This window comes from Vidua macroura, chromosome 15, assembly GCF_024509145.1.
Source record: "Vidua macroura isolate BioBank_ID:100142 chromosome 15, ASM2450914v1, whole genome shotgun sequence".
Lineage (NCBI taxonomy): Eukaryota > Metazoa > Chordata > Aves > Passeriformes > Viduidae > Vidua > Vidua macroura.
The window spans coordinates 10,768,334-10,784,385 of record NC_071585.1 but is presented as its reverse complement, the minus strand read 5'-3'; the positions used below and the strand labels follow the sequence as shown (position 1 = coordinate 10,784,385).

At 39.6% G+C, this 16,052-nt stretch overlaps 1 protein-coding gene across 2 annotated transcripts in view; it reads right to left on the bottom strand.

Annotated features, from left to right (window-relative positions):
* The window catches only part of SPOCK1 (SPARC (osteonectin), cwcv and kazal like domains proteoglycan 1), a 265,334-nt gene that overhangs the window by 69,360 nt on the left and 179,922 nt on the right, over window positions 1-16,052 (bottom strand). The gene's annotated exons all lie outside the window — the stretch shown is intronic.

The following is a 16,052-nucleotide window of genomic DNA, read 5'->3' as shown; positions in this document are numbered from 1 at the left end:
AACTGCAGCCCTGTACATGGGATCACCAAGGAAATCCATCCCCAAACAATGCACAGGCTGACGGCTGGAAACTGAGGGGACGTGACGGATTTGCACAACTCCCTCGATAGAAAAAACATTTAATTTAAGAAAGATTAGATTGTCACAATCGCCCCTGACAAGAATGCCTGTCTAGCAAAGCCTTGAGCCTATATTTTGGGCTAGAACTGTGCCTTAGCCAAGACCTTAAAAATATTCACAATACAGGCTGTCACCAGCACTACATTTCCTTGTCACTCTTTAAGTGTGACTGATTTGCCCAGATCAAGACTAAATTCACGATCAGCGGCAAGGGCACCCAACATGAATTATAAAGCTGCCTTTCCTTCCCAGCCTCCTGGATATGCTAAGGAAAATGCTTTCCCTGCATTCATTGTTGCTTTTTATATCCACAGCATATCCTCTGTGTAATGGTGCAGGACTGCTCGGCTCATCCCACAGTCTCCACCCTGCTCCCACAGCAAAGATGATGCTCAGTAAGAAGGAAGCATTTAGCTATTAAATATAAAACCTGTATTAAAAAATGTATTGATTTTATGGCCAAGTGTCTTGTGCCCTGAGATGAAATGGAAATAGAGGTGGCGGTAGAAGTGGAGACAATTTTTTGTTAATTTTTAACACTGAGGGAAGTGGCTGGTTGTTTAGTGCAGCTCTGAGGAGGCTGGGGCAGTGCCTAGGCAGAGTCCATTTACAGATACAGAGCTCTGATCAAAGCAAGGAGAGAAAAGAAAACCCAAAATCAAGAGGACCAGCTGATTAGAGGGAGGAATAGGAAAGGACCTTTCCTTTCTCTTACCCTTCCCAAAATCATGCAAGCAGAGGTGAAACTGAAGTCACTGAACAGAAAAACTTAAACTATGCATCCAGAAGAACCTGTGAAGTCAAAGGATTAGCTTTTTAAATTTCTGCAAGTGGCTTCCTGGATCTGAGCAGAAGCAGGGAAATGACTGTTGATACAGAGGAAACAGAGGCTTGGAGCATATCAGACTTTGGGTGGCAACTGATTCTCTCCCAGACCCAGGCTACAGCCCACAGCTAAAGCTGTAAAATAAGGGAGCCAGAGAAGAACAATGAACAGAAAACCCCACACAGTGCTCCCAGCCCCTACAGTGACAGATGATGTCTTGAGCCTATTAACAAAGCAATAAAACCCACAGAGTGATCTGCCACCCTTAAAGCACAGTGTATGCTTAGTCTTGAGGATTTTTACACAAGGGAAGAAAATACTGGAGTTCCAGTGCCAGCTTACATCTCAGATTCTCTTCCAAAGGTAGCTGTAAGTGGGTCACTCCAGTTACTGGTAGACTGGGAGATATAATGCTGAAGTTGCAGAGAGTCTTCTCTGAAGAAGAATTAGATGGTGACAGTTTAGATACTGATGAACTGGGTTTCACTAATCACATCACAGTGGAGATGACTGTGGGTAATGAAGAAAGCCTACTTCTAAGTCACTTTACAGAAGTTTATAAGCTTCAGTGCTTTGAAAGTCACAAGACTTACTCCAAGCTTTCACATTCTGTGCTGTGGGCTCACTCACACAGATGACATGGAAAAGTTTATGATAGTACATCAAAAGAAAAACCCTAATTAAAAAGGCTTCCCATTAAAGAAAATGGAAACAATGACAAAAACTAAAGTCCATTTTTAGATTAGTCATAAGAAGAAGAAAAATTCCACAACTTTATAATAACTGTCTACTTACAGAAAGCAAAGGCTCTAAGTTAAACTAATAGAAAAGCAGAATTAATGAGATTTAAGATACCAGGAAACTGTTGCTGACCATCATTCAAATATTGTGTTGCATCAGCCTGTGGGGCTGTTTTACACAGACATAAATGAAGAATTCTTTTCACATCACTTTTCCAACCAATAAAATTACTATTGTTTAGTCACAATAGTAATTTGTGGATGCTGGATGTTGCTCAAAATGATCTCCTACTATTTTGCAGTTATGATTTAGGTCTGAAAACTTTTCTAATGGAATCAGCAAACAGAAGGAGCTGAAATTTAGATAATAATGCCAAAATTATCACCACAGTAGAAACATGAGTCACACTCACCTGTAAATCTACAAGAGTTTTTAACCCTTCACTCCTGAATTACAGCTATTGCCTTATCTAAAGCCCTGTATTACTCATACTTCATCATTGCAGTGATCTGACAAAGCTGACTAAAAACCTAACAAACTTCTAATCAACCTATATTTCACCATCAATGAGCAAATCTATGACAGATATCCCTGGGATCACAGCACTACCTTCACAGTGGTTCACTGGGCACTTCTGGAGTCTCAGTTCATGGCTCCAACCAATGGTCTTTGTGCCCCAAAAATCCTGGCTGCCTTTCCTGCTAATTGCACAGAGCTAATTGAATAATGGCAAGAGAACATTTCCTGTTACTAAATTTTTTGATGCTGTGAGCTCTCAGCCAGATGGAAGCTGTTTACTGGAGATTATATTCAGGTATTGTTAATCCTAACCTCTTGCTGTAGCCATCAGTTTATATATTATTCATTTTACCAATCTAATATTTATCAAATATTTCACTGTATTTGACAGCAAAAGCTATCTCTGTGTGTGACCACACAAGCTCACAACGTTCTTGGTCCATAAACGCCCCCTGAATTAATCTTTACCTGCCTTATTTCCTATTTTTATTTCCCAAGGAACAGCTTCTTTTTATTTTTATAGACACTATATGGTCCAAAGAAACAGCTAAGTGAAAACATCACAGTTAACTGCCCTCAGCCTGCAGCCCATACCTTTTGGAATACCAGGAATACTTAGAGCTGCAAGACTGAATTCAGGAGCTCCTAAAAGTACACAAACATCTCTGAAGACTGGTGTCCCCACCTGACCCCTTTGTTAAGGACCAGCATCTACAGCTTTAGCAAAAGCAGTGATATCCAATGAAAACAAACAAAACGTGCACACCAAAATCCAAAAGGTTGCTTGTGGATGGGTGCAGAGTCCCACTCCAGCTCTGATGCACAGATGAAGTGGGAATTCCAGGCTCTGGCAAGAGGAACTGCTTCAAGTCTGTTGGATCAGTCACACTGACAACTCCCAGCAGGTCAAAACACTGAACCTGCTCTGCCTCAAGGTGTAAGGGCTGACAGCCCCTGGCCACCACTCAGGGTGGTGCCTCCTGCAGGAGCCCAAACCTTCACTCTGTTTCCTGTTCACCCCATTTCAGATCTGGCTGGTGACATTCTTTGCCTCCCAGTGCCATCAACTGGGAGAGCTGCCTCACAGAAGGCAAAATGTGTGTCAAAATGCAAGTCTGAGTGCCTGCAGGTGATGTCACTCAGTCTGGAAATATGGGATCAGGCCTATCAGATAAGTGTTCAAACTAAATACAACAGGATTTAGAACATGCTTTTAGATTTAAGGAAAAGTGCAGTCTTTAAATTACTGCTCTAGAATTTACTGGCTTAAAAAGAAAGACCTTCAGGCATCCCATCAAAGAGTTATATAACTCAAAAGGGTTCTCCTTGCTCAGTGTTGCTTGTGCAAGATAGATTTAAGCAATAAAACATGCTTCTGGCACTAACCCTTCTATATAGGCTTTATGATGACAGATTTCAGATTTGAAAATAGAGGTCTCCATACAGGCTAGCATTCCTCTTCTATCCCCTTACAGAAGCTTTGACTGGTCATTTTCTACTCTTTATTTATCATCTTGAACTGAAAAACTTTTGCTACCAACTTCAGCAGGAATTGGTCATGATGTGGATCAGATGGGCCCCAGTTTGGTGCCCAGCTCAAACCAGACCATACCCCAGCCTAGTGCAGTACAGCAGCTGAAAGAGCCTTTCATTTCTGTCTCCCTGCAATTTAAATTGGCTACATCTGATCTGTAAATATCTTCAACCTTCACACAGTTTGTTGCAGCAATCACCCCCTGGGTGGAAGATGCCTCTGACATATCTCTCCTGAGAATGTTAAACACAGAGACTTCAGAATTGGAATTTCTAGCAAGCAGCTTTTCATTGGCATGAAAAGCAACAGAGTCCTGAAAATACTTGAAATTCTGAAGTTAACAGGAAAAAAGTCCATTAACAAGCTGAAGACTTTATCTATGGGAGGCTTTTAAAATTTTATCTAATCTAATTGGTATTTAATAAGACAGGTTTTTTCAAACAGTGCATCCACAGTCCCCAGTAAGAACTCCTGTGAATGAAATTAATTATTTTGTACTTTCTACAGATTTCAATTTTACATCTTTAGATATTCTGCTTGAAATGTGTAGATAGTCTGGTGTTGCTTTTGCCTGGTAATGATGTAATTTCCATAGATAATTAATCCCATTGATTAATTTGATTTGTTACTTTTAGTGAGGCGGCTAAAAGAAGTAGTAACAATTCGTGCCAATTTTATTTGTGAACTTCCATTTACAAGTCTATTACAGTTAGGTCAAAATCAAAAACTGGCCCACAAAACCCAAGTACTGGCTGTTGATCATGATCTGTGTCAAGAAGTCTTGCAAGTTATTTATGCACTGAATCTTACCCAAAGGTGGAAGCACAGTACAGATATCAAAACATGACTACAGGTTTGAGGACACCATTGGTTTGAGAAGCTAAATAAGTAATTATACACTTATTTGAGGTTTGAAATATGCTGGGACACAAACAGTTTAACTTTTTCTTTTAATATTCTATTTATTTCACTGGTGGGGCCTTTCACTCCCATGTGCTGCTGTTTGCTATAAAAATATAAAGATCTCCTCCAAGTTTGGATATCCTCTCACAGCAAAGCACTTGGCACCTGCACCTGCCCAAATTCAAGGTGCTGAGCACTGCCCCAGCCTCCAAGGGAGCTGCAATGGGAGGGAAGAGCACTCCACACTCCATAGGGGGCTGCTTCAAGGATGTCATTTTGTTTAGATCTGCTACTGGAAGTCCAGCCATGGGCTTCAAATCTTCAAATCTGATCTTTACCTTAAGCTGGATGGAGAGAGAGCTACTCCAGCACATTTACAGCCAAACCAGGTGTTTACAGACATTATGCTGTGTCATTCTAAGCCAGGGAGGTGTGAGAAAGATGTGCTTTATCACATATGGGAGAAGGACAGCTACCGACTTACTAAAAATAGCCAGATTCCACCTCTCCAGTCAGCTGGAACTAACCTAACACTTTAGTTAGCCTGTGTACAAAAGAGAAAAAAGAAACCCCAAAAGATTCACCTAAAACCAAATACTACATGGTGGCAGACAAGATGCATTACATGGTGTGATTACATGTCTGTATGAAAAGAAATTCTGTGTCTCAACGTAAGATATTAAGACTGCAGACAAATTTTCAAGAACCATGTGGTGCACAGCTGCAGAAAGACATGCAAGAATAGGACAAAAATACTCCCCTGCTGATTGAGCCCCATTAGCAGTTTCAGCTCACCCCCAAGAGCTCAGGCAGGGGTGGATATAATTTGCAGGAGAGACAATCCAGCAGGGAGAATCTGTGTGCTGCTGCCATGTACTGCCCCAGGACATGAGAACTATTTGCAGAGGTCCTGCAGGGTTAACTCTGCTAGGCTGGGCAGAAACCCAGATTAGAGAGGCATCCTATGAGAGTTTCCTGTCTTTTCTATCCTACACAGGAATTGGAAGAGACAGCTTGAATAACTTTGCCATCTCCCCTCTGAAAGCCTCTGCTATTCTATTAATAATGTCTTACATTTTAAAGCTCATTTTTGCCACGCAATGCAGATGAACACAGGGCTGTGGCTACGTCACTCACTGAAGAAAGCCTTCACCATCCCCATTCAATTGCTGAACTTTCTAAAGGCTCCTTACCTTGCCTGTGCTACCTAAAGAAACTTTTCTTTAAAAGACATTTTGGTCCTTTCTTTGCAAAATCTCAGTAATTTTTAAAAAGTTGGGGTTTTTCACCAGACAGTGCAGGTTACCATAACTCTTTTGATATATCTGCTCTATCCAGCTGCAGAAATTCTCATACTGAGATCTCACAACCAGCACTGCTGAAACCTGAACTTGGAAACTTCCATCTCTCCTTTATTTCCCTACCTTTTCATCAAGATCTCCTGCAAGAAAAAGTGAGTACAGCCAGCTAGACCCGAAATGACCCACTTCATGCTTTTTTCTCAGTTTGAAAAGGTAACAACAGTGAAGACGTAACTTGCATCAATAAGAAAATATCTGCCACTCTCAAACACATGCAACAAAATACACACTTTTTTCTCCTAGGAAAAATTATAAAAGTAGATTTGCAGCAGAAACTTCTTATACTAAGATTACATTACATCAAACTAGAAGGATCACATTAAGGATTACATACTTATTTCTATCTGTAACACATTAAAATGGGTAAAATAAGAGTATAGATCATTGGAGAAGAATCCAAAGCATGTGGAAACAAAGATTAAAAAGTATGACTACATGTATTTTAAATTCTCTTCTCTGCTCTTCTCTAATTATGATGAAATATCCTGGATGAAGGGCATGCAACTAGTTGAGCTCTGCTTCTGTTTTGTGTAGTATTAGGTATGGGAAGAAAACCCTCATTGAATCAAAAAATTCCACTTGTATCATCTAATTGCCAGTGACTGGGCACAGGCCCAGTTTGTTCAAGGTTTTCTGCAAACAGTGAAATGGAGTCCAATTTTTCTATGGATTCATAGAAATTAATCCCTATGTCTTCCCCTTCAATTGTAATCTCAGCATTGCTTTTTCTCCTTCCCACAGATCCTCTCCTAAGACCATCAGTCCAAAACCACCTTTGACATCCTCTGCAATGCTCCCAGGTCCCCTCTGCAATCAAAATTCCCTCCTGCCATTTCCTTTTCTTGGAAGGAGTAAACACTTTAAAGTACATGAGGTATAGGGAGGGGGAAATGGAGAAGAAGATTGGAACAGCCCTTGAATGAAAAGAAAATGGAAATGGCCCAATCCTTACAGGACTACCAAGAGGTAATCTGGATGACTCCATGTTCTGATGATTTGGAGCACTCTGTCCCACCTCCACCACTTCACTCTTACAAAATCCCAACAAACAAAACCAAGCCAACACACAGCCCACCACCCCCACCCCCCAGCCTCCCCAAACCCACTCCCTATCTCCTCAGGAAGAACTGCCAACATGCAAGTTATCACTGGGCAGGTTCTCAGCTGATTTCCAGCCCAGGGTACAAATATTTTGAGGGTGAAGAGACATTTCTCTCTGAATTTTGCCTTAAATTCAGTGAAAGTTCAGAATACTCATTTTGATGAAAACTCTAGGAGCTCAGACTGACATTATACTATAAAATGCTTTCACTGGAAAATATGCACATCATTCTACTTGCAAAAACTATCACAATATCTCCTCAATACTATATGTATAATATCAATGTGATCTCTTCCTAACACCAACTGAACATATATAATATGATAGAATTACTTTGTGCACAGCTATTTAAAACCCACTTTAGTTGTGGATTTACACTGCACAGATTTTTTCAGCTATGAGAAATGTGTTCACTTAAGCACTTCACGCCACACTGACAAATCACTGAGTAATGTCAACGCCAAGAAGTGTTTTCTAGTCCTGTTATATTACAGGGGCACATTTGAGCATAATGTAGAATATGAAGAAGATAATAATGAGATTTATGTGTGTAATGGAAACTATGTGCATTGCACCTCCCACACACTGTTTAAGAATTATGCCCCACAAAATCATTTAAAATAACTCCTATTCTACACACTGTGAACATCTCATCTGAAAACTACTCCTCTGCCTGCTCTATTACACAGGGACAACAGGCAGTTTACGAAGAACAAGCCTTATGACTTCAGTCCCTTTGAGTTTCTAGTCTTTTCTTTTGAATACTAAAATTGCAAACCAGCTGTATCATTGAAATAACCTAATTTTCCAAACCACCTACATTAACATACTGGCTGAAGCCAATTACAAATGCCTTAAGGCCCTAGCCTCAGAAGCACAACCTGACAGGTCAAATTTTATTGTTTGCTCCATCCATCATTACTGACACAGTAACTCCAAGAACACAAGTCACAGTTGACTCACTGCTGCTTCTTTCTCCCTGTGCTCCTGCTGTAATTTTAATGTAGAGGCTTATTAATAAGGACATTGTTTTCTGTCAGTCAGTGCTGGCTCCTTCCACACATGTGAAAAGAAAAAGCCCCAAATTTTGCTTTTATTTTAACAAAATCTAGTGCTCCCTGCTTTGGGGTAATGCGCCCAAGCAAGTCATTGCTGGTGATACGTTTCATAAACAAATACTTTTTATAAATCTAATAAAATGTTGTAATGAGAATTAAAACTACACCTCTACCCACAAAAAAACCAACCAAACAAACAAAACAACAACAACAACAAAAAAACCTCAGCCACAAAATAACCAACACCAGGAAAAACCATAAACTTTTGGAAAATCTAGAGAACTGATGTTCAAAACAAGATGTTCATTTACTGTGCAAAATACAGCTGACAGGCCTACATCTTCCAGCCTAAAACAGGAACAGAACTGCATTTTTCAAGATGCTAATAAGATTCAGTCTTATTTAATTCAGTAAGACTTCAGCACATATATTTAAACTCATTCCCTAGAAAAACATTGTTTTTCTGAGGTTTTTTTGAATAATGAGCCGCCAGCAGCAGGAATGTTACATATTCAGACTTCTAATTATTGGCAGCACTTACCTGGGTGCCTAAATAAAAACATTTTCTTCAACACTGCAGAAGTTCATAAACAGGAAGGGGAAAAATCAGTGACATTCTAAACATTATTTCATCCTCCTGAATAAAGCATATGTGGCCAAATCAGAAAAGCGTGGGGACCAAGCTCTCTGCAAGAAGCTGCCCTTCTTCAGCATTAACCCTTGCTATGTAAAGTGAATGTGTCATTTCCCTCCCTTTAAAGAAACAAAAACCCCACAAAACACCAAAACCAGAAGGAAACATAGATCTATATTAAAATTATTTTAGCATGCTAGAAATTGCCAAAACAAAATCCCAAAATATTGTTGTTTGTGAATACCTTGGCCAAGATATTTTAGACATGTATGACTCAGCCCCACACACATCTTCCCAGTCCCTTCCTTGTTTTTTTTTGGTGTTTTTGTAACAACTGACATGAAAATATGAGGAGCTGCATTATCATGCAGCAGGTCTAATTAGGTTCTAGATATACCTAGTGGCTAAACATGAATCTAATTTATTTAAGGAAGATACATTTAAATGAACACTCTCAATGAAGTCCAGTCAATTTAAATTAACACAATAAAAAAATGCATTAAACTGCCAAAAGAGTAGACTTCTTCTTTTAAAACTCATTTAGGGTTTATTGTGCTGTGTGAAACTCAAGACTACCAGGCCAAAATCCTGCTCTTCTGCAGCACTAAAATATGAGCACGTCCAGTTGCTTTAGAGAGCTCTGAGTATTTTCAGAGCCATTTGGGAAAATGGGCTTGTACAGAATTTCGGGGAGTTGGATGTGAGAGAAGCAGCCTTGTGCTCCCTGAAGCTTCACCTCTCCCCGTCCCTCACTGATGGGGGCTGTGGGCTGGAAACCTGAAAGTTGTTTTATTCTGCACAGGTTCTCATACTGCCTTTCCCAGCATGGTATTTATACATCACTACTGCAGCTGTATATTGAGAAGGATTTTTTAGGGAGTTTAGAGCAGTTTTTTCTCTATAGTCAAGTTACCAAAATAATATGAAGGAAGAGTTACCACTTGCAGCAACCCACCTAACAGAGACATTTAATCATAATCTCCTCCAGAGTCTTTAGGCTTGACTTGATAATTAAAACATTCAACTCTGACAAGCCTTAATATGGCAAAATAACGGACTCAGGAATTAAAGAGAAAATAGATTTAGAAACTGACACAATATGTTAATCACAAAGAACCTAGTCTGTGCAAGGCTGAATTGTTGTGGACTGAGAAATGTTAGAATATGGAAAAACAAACTAAAAATATCTTTTCCCTGCTAGGCAAGGTTAGAGAAAGGAGATAAACATCAGCATTCCCCAATTAGATCAGCTTAACTCATAGTTGCTAAAACTTAGACACACAACTTTGGATAAATTTTGGGTTCTGTCAGGGCCTTTTGCTCACCAACCCCAGTACAAATTAAAACAGTGAAAATTTTAAGTAATCTCTCCTAAAAAAGATTATAGCAAAGAAAACCAAGACCAGGTTGTGATCCATTTTAATCTGTCCCCAGATGCCTCCAATGTTTGTCTGTCCTGCCTTTATGCAGGTGCAAAGAGATCACCAGGCTTCAGCAGGACCAAAGTAACCCCCATCTCCTTCCACCACTGACCAGTGGCTTTAACAGAGCTTCAAGTAGCCAGTTTCCAACAAAAATAATCAGTATCTTCTGTCTAAGAGGTTTATTTGATTTAAAATGCTTTTTTTGTTGTTTTTCCTTTCTTTGTTCATTTTTTGTTGTCTTTACTTTTTTCCCCCCAGTCTGTGTTTGCAGAGCTGTGTTCATGAAGACTCTTCCTCCAAGGACTAAGGGGATAGCAACAATCAGTCTCTGAAAGAACATCATCTCCTGGGCCACAGCAATTTCTCATTAATTCACAGAATCTCAAACCTGGCAATATGACAAAGCAGCCCTTACTCTGTAAGAATTGCCCAGAGCTCTTCGCTTTCCCCCTCTATCTGTTGAGTCACTGCAGAAGCCTCTATTTTGGCTGTTCTCACAATTCATATTATGTCAGGTAAAAATCCTTGCAAACATGTATATATTCATGGGCTTTAGCTGGGGAGCTGTCACAGAAGCAGCTGCAGTGCACAGATGAGTGGTTATGCAGGGTTATTTTTTTCCTGGTTAGGATGTAAAATTGGTAGAGCATTGTTTGGGGTTTTGAATTTACTATCTGACACCACTGAAAAGCAAAAGCTTCTTCACTTCAACACAGAACTAAATGGGATTTGAAAGGAAGCTCAGGAATTTGCAGAACTGAATGATTATGTGAGCAGAGTTCAAAAGTGGTATTTCCCAGCTCCCTCAGAATTTAACAAAGGTTACCCCAATCAGGGGGAAGCAGAGATCTTTGTTCTGGATTGCTAATTTGTAGCCAAGACACCCTTAAGAGGCATCACTGGAAAGACTGTAGGAGGCAGAAAGACATTTTTTAAGCATATTAATTGACCAAAAGAGAAATGCCATTCTTCAAGCATATGCAAAAATGCCCTTTACATTTAACTATCTTAAGACACTGACATGGATTACAAGGTACAGAATAATACAGATCTACCTTATTCCCAATTTTCTGCTCATTTCTAGAGACCATGCAGAGAAAAACACCATGTAAACAACAGGCTGTCTTTAGGATACACAGCACTTGATCAAAAACATCGCTCACCTCATGCTTCAAGCCAAATAAACTGTGCAGCCTTGGATGCACAGCACAGAACTCTGCCTGCTTTGCCTTAGAGAGACAAAATTTATTATTTAGGAGTTGATTATGCAATAAGAGCTTCACACAGCATTTGGATTACACAACTCAAGTCTCAGTGGCCCAGAGCACAGGCTGAGGGAACATCTGCCTCGTGGGAATGCAGGAGCCAGATGTGCCAGAGTCAAAGGAGGGGATATACAAAGGTACTCAGCATCAGGCCAGCTCTAGTTCTCCCACAGTCCTCTGGAGTTTCCCAGAGGTTATTTGGGAGAATAAAATCAGTAGTGCTAACAGCCTTGTGTCAGATGTATTGCTGCAGTTAGGAACCCCCTGCAACACATGGAGTCAAATATCCCTTTTATCAAATAGGGATAATGTTGAAAATCTGCTCCTAGAACAAGGAAGTAGTTAAAATGCTGCAAAATCTTTTTCCTGTAGAAAGTTTATTTAGAATGCTCACATCCCATAAAATCTATCCATTTTCACAAAGAGATATATGAAAGAATAATTTATTCTTGTATCTCCCACCAACAGTCTTTAAAATGTATACAGGGAGCAGATGCATAAGGATGACTTGATTTTCTTGCCCGTGGAATTCTTTAATCATATCCTATTATGTCTCACTTTCCTTTCCTCCACCTTCTCTCTTACTTCCTTAATTTTCCCCTCCAAAACCAGACCAAAGCTAAAAGTTAGCAGAGAATTTAACCTAACTCTTATCTAAGTGGGCACACAAGGAGTCTTGCTGAGCCTTTGCTGAGTATCTTGTTTTCCATCAGAAGAGGCCAAGTCATCCCTCAGACAAATGACAGAGAGGAAAAGCTGTGCAAAACCATAGCTGAGGAGCAGCACCCCAGGGCTCAAGGACAGCTAGTCCAGCCAATATTTGATTATGGAAAACCAAACCACGTTGCACTAAATACTCAACAGTTAGACATTTTAACTAGTCTTTGCTAATTTTGCTTCTGCATACAGACCCCTCTTAATTAAATGCAGCAGCCTTCACCTTGCACACATTTAACTAATAGTGTCTCATTATTTTGGTTGTTATTTTTTCTTCTGTTTCAAGATTGTTGGAATTTTTTTTTCTTGTACAACCCTTAATATCAAATTTATTACCTAATGTTATGACAACAGGACATGATTTTTACATTTTTAAACAGAAAGAGACATGATTATGGACTTAATTAGTTCAAAATGATTTAATTAAAATTTGCAGAACAACAATGTACCTAATTAGAAACATAATAATTATGCCAATGTACCTTTCCTTCTTTGAAGGGACCATTAGTCACTGAGGTGGTATGTTTTGTAATTTAAGATCATCCTAATTTTCATTTTCTGACTAGTTAAGTACAGTCATCGTCATGTCCAGGTAATTGCTTTATTAACAAGCTTAATTAAAGTTTCTGTAAAACTGACTACAAAGTTAACTGATCTATAAAGTTATTCTTCTTAATGTGTTGCTGACAAAAACATTAACTAATTACATCAAGCTCTTTAGGGCTTACGTACCTCATAAGCTTAATTCATTAGTACTTTGAAGAGCTTTGAAAAATCTGCCTGTAATAATCTGTGGAAGTGCTTTGTATTGTTACAATACTAAATAGAGCTGTTATACCCAGGAAACTTCTTTGTACAAAGTTATTATGTGAGAGACAGTGTACATTTTAAAACACCTGCATTTCAAGCAGTAAGTAGAAAAAAAACCAAAACAACCCAGTGAAATCTTTGATAAACTTTAGCCTCTTAGAGTTCAAAGCTCATGGGAAAGGGTGATAATTTATAAAGTTTTCCAGAAATACAAGCAAATTCTGGAAGTTCAAAAACCACTACTTTTTCAGTTGCTGTAGACAAGGTACAGGGACTGAGTACATACAGGCCACATCTGTGTTCAAATTTTGTCATGCAGAAGTGCTGAATTATTGGTGTAACGGAAGAATGGAATAATCCCATTACTTGGAAGAATTAGTTTGTCACCTGGAAAACAAAACTAGAACAATAAAAAACCCCACCACAGACTACAGCCCAACAAGAGGGCTTATCATAAATTTCCACTTTAGCACTTATGTGTAGCAGATGAAAAAATCCAGAACAAGTTTTCAAGTTTTCAGAAAAAGAACCAGAAATATTTAATGCCTAAAGGGTGGTGAGATTTTTTAAGCAGTACAACTCCTACACATGAAGCTAAATCAACATTAGAGACAAAGTTCTCATTATCTTGTGTCTCCTATAGTTTAGCTGACACTTAAATCATCATAGCAGAAGATGTGGGCATGGCATTTTTATAATTTTTACCATTTTACCATTTGTCTTTGTGTTGGAAATCAACACCACTGAATATTTTCCAATGAAAGATTAAAAAGACAAAAGATTCCTTTGACTAGCCCTCAATAAATTAGTTGTGGGTCTGAAGTGTTCCATGTCTTTGATGGAACTCAGCAAGTCTGAGTTAAACATCCTGAACCTCTGTCTACATCAACCAGTAAGCTCAAAAATGGAGCTTTAGTTTATCTTTTGTTATTTCCCCCCTCTATAACCCTTGCATTATTAATTTGATTGACTTTCCCCAATTTTGTCAAGAAATTCTTGCCTCTAGTTCTCCTACATTTCCTGAGAAACAGCTGGAATTTTTCCAGGACCAAGTGGCTAAGTGAGAGCCTGTGAGATGTATATTTAGTATGTATGTATTTTCTTAATGTGAATTACTGGGCATTTATTGACACCCAAGTTTTGTTGCCGCAGGCCCCCATCCGGGTAATAATTAGCATTGACTCCATGATTGCAGAAGGCTGATCAAATGCTTTATTATATCATCTATACTATATTATTCTATACTTACTAAGGAACTCAGTAACCCTTACAGCCAGTCTGATCCAGAATTGGTCAATCCATCCAAACACCATCCAGTGTTGTCCAATTAAGAAATTACCTTTTGGTAAACAAATCTCCATGACACATTCCACATGTGCACAACAGCAGGTGCAACAAGTGGAGATAAGAATTGTTTCTCATTCTTTTCTCTGATCTTCTCACAGCCTTCCCCAGGAAAATGCCTGGGAAAGTTGTGCCTGCTCTCTGTGGCCAGAGAGCTGCTGCCACAAAGTTTCATCTGCATTTGATCACCCAGCCATACTTGTGTTGTGTCTTTTCCTTTTCACTCATTTTTTTCCTCAGATAACAGTTCAAAGCATGGGAAGGGCCAGCCCTGGTACAAACCCTGCTGCTGGAGGATGGCAGCCCCAGGTCATCACTGCAGCCCTTGGATGCTGCTCTGCCAGGCCAGGAGCCCAAAGCCCATCTCCCACCTGAGCACGAGGGGCCAGACCCAGCTCAGCCAGGATGGACCAGCTGCTGCTGTGTCTGCCTGTCCCACCTGGCTGCCAGCAGCAGGGGAAGTCCAGTATGCACTTCCAGAAGATTTTTTCCCCCTGAAATGTAGTAGCCTCTCTCCATTTTTTGTTTACAAGCTCAGCAGGAATCTGCCCATTTGCCCAGCTCGTCACTGCACGTTCAGAGATGCAGAGCCAGGACCAACAAACACATCCCTGCCCCAAGCAGTGCCCACCTCCAGTCCACCTGCTTGTATTCTCACTGTCAATACCAGAACATGGCAGCACTGCAGGGCCAGAAATAATACCTGCCAACAGCACTGGCATGTGAAAGAAAATTACTGACAAAACTTTGATTTTAGTGACTTGAAGGCAGGAAAAAGGGATCACATTGTCTGGTGAATTCCAGTAGTGAGTTTGAGGGAAGCAGTATGATTTTTTTTTTGTAGAAGATACCAGATACTAATGATCATTCCTGATCATAAAAATATTATTTGTTAGGACACTAAAATATACTATTTTATTTTAATGCTCTCCCTAAAGTATTTTCAGCTAATTTATCAAAATTCGTCTTCTAAAAAAAAAAAAAATTGAATTTTGCGAGGACAGCAGCAATTGATAGTAAAACATACAATAAATAAAGATGAGACAAAGTTGTTTCAGAATAAATCTTAATAAAATCTCCTTGAAAAAACCCGAAAACCCAAACAGGCAGCTTCTGGGAGGTGTCTCTGACAGTCAAATGTGTCAGCACCAGGAAATGTTTCATGTCTTCATTGCAGCTCCCAGGCTTATATCATAATCACAACAGCTTAGTGAATTTAAAACATTGGCAGTATGTCTAAGGAAAACCAGTTAGATCTTATGGTGAGAAATAGAGAAGGCCAAAATCCCACTTGGAGCTACCAGAGAGGCAGGTAAGATGCACAGAAAGGAGTGCATAGCATGACAGAACATGGAATGAAATCTTTTTGCTACAGAACATCTTACAGACTCAAGAGTTCAGACAGAAAAAGTAATTTTAAAAATATGAGGCCACCTTAACCATAAATGCCAAAGCTACATTACTGCAATCCACACTCCTGGAGAGAATGAAAGAGTAACTTGTTCAACAGACAACATGTGGCCATTTCTCCTGCAGTCTGTGTGCACAGATGAGAGTTTCTGCTCTCATTTGCTCCTTCTGGCCATGCAAATCCTTCAGCCAGAACAGGAGAGAAGCTGAAATTACCAAGGCATGGCAGCATTTTAATATTTGTGTCCATTAATAACTGAAGAATTCAAGATGCCCAGCTGAGA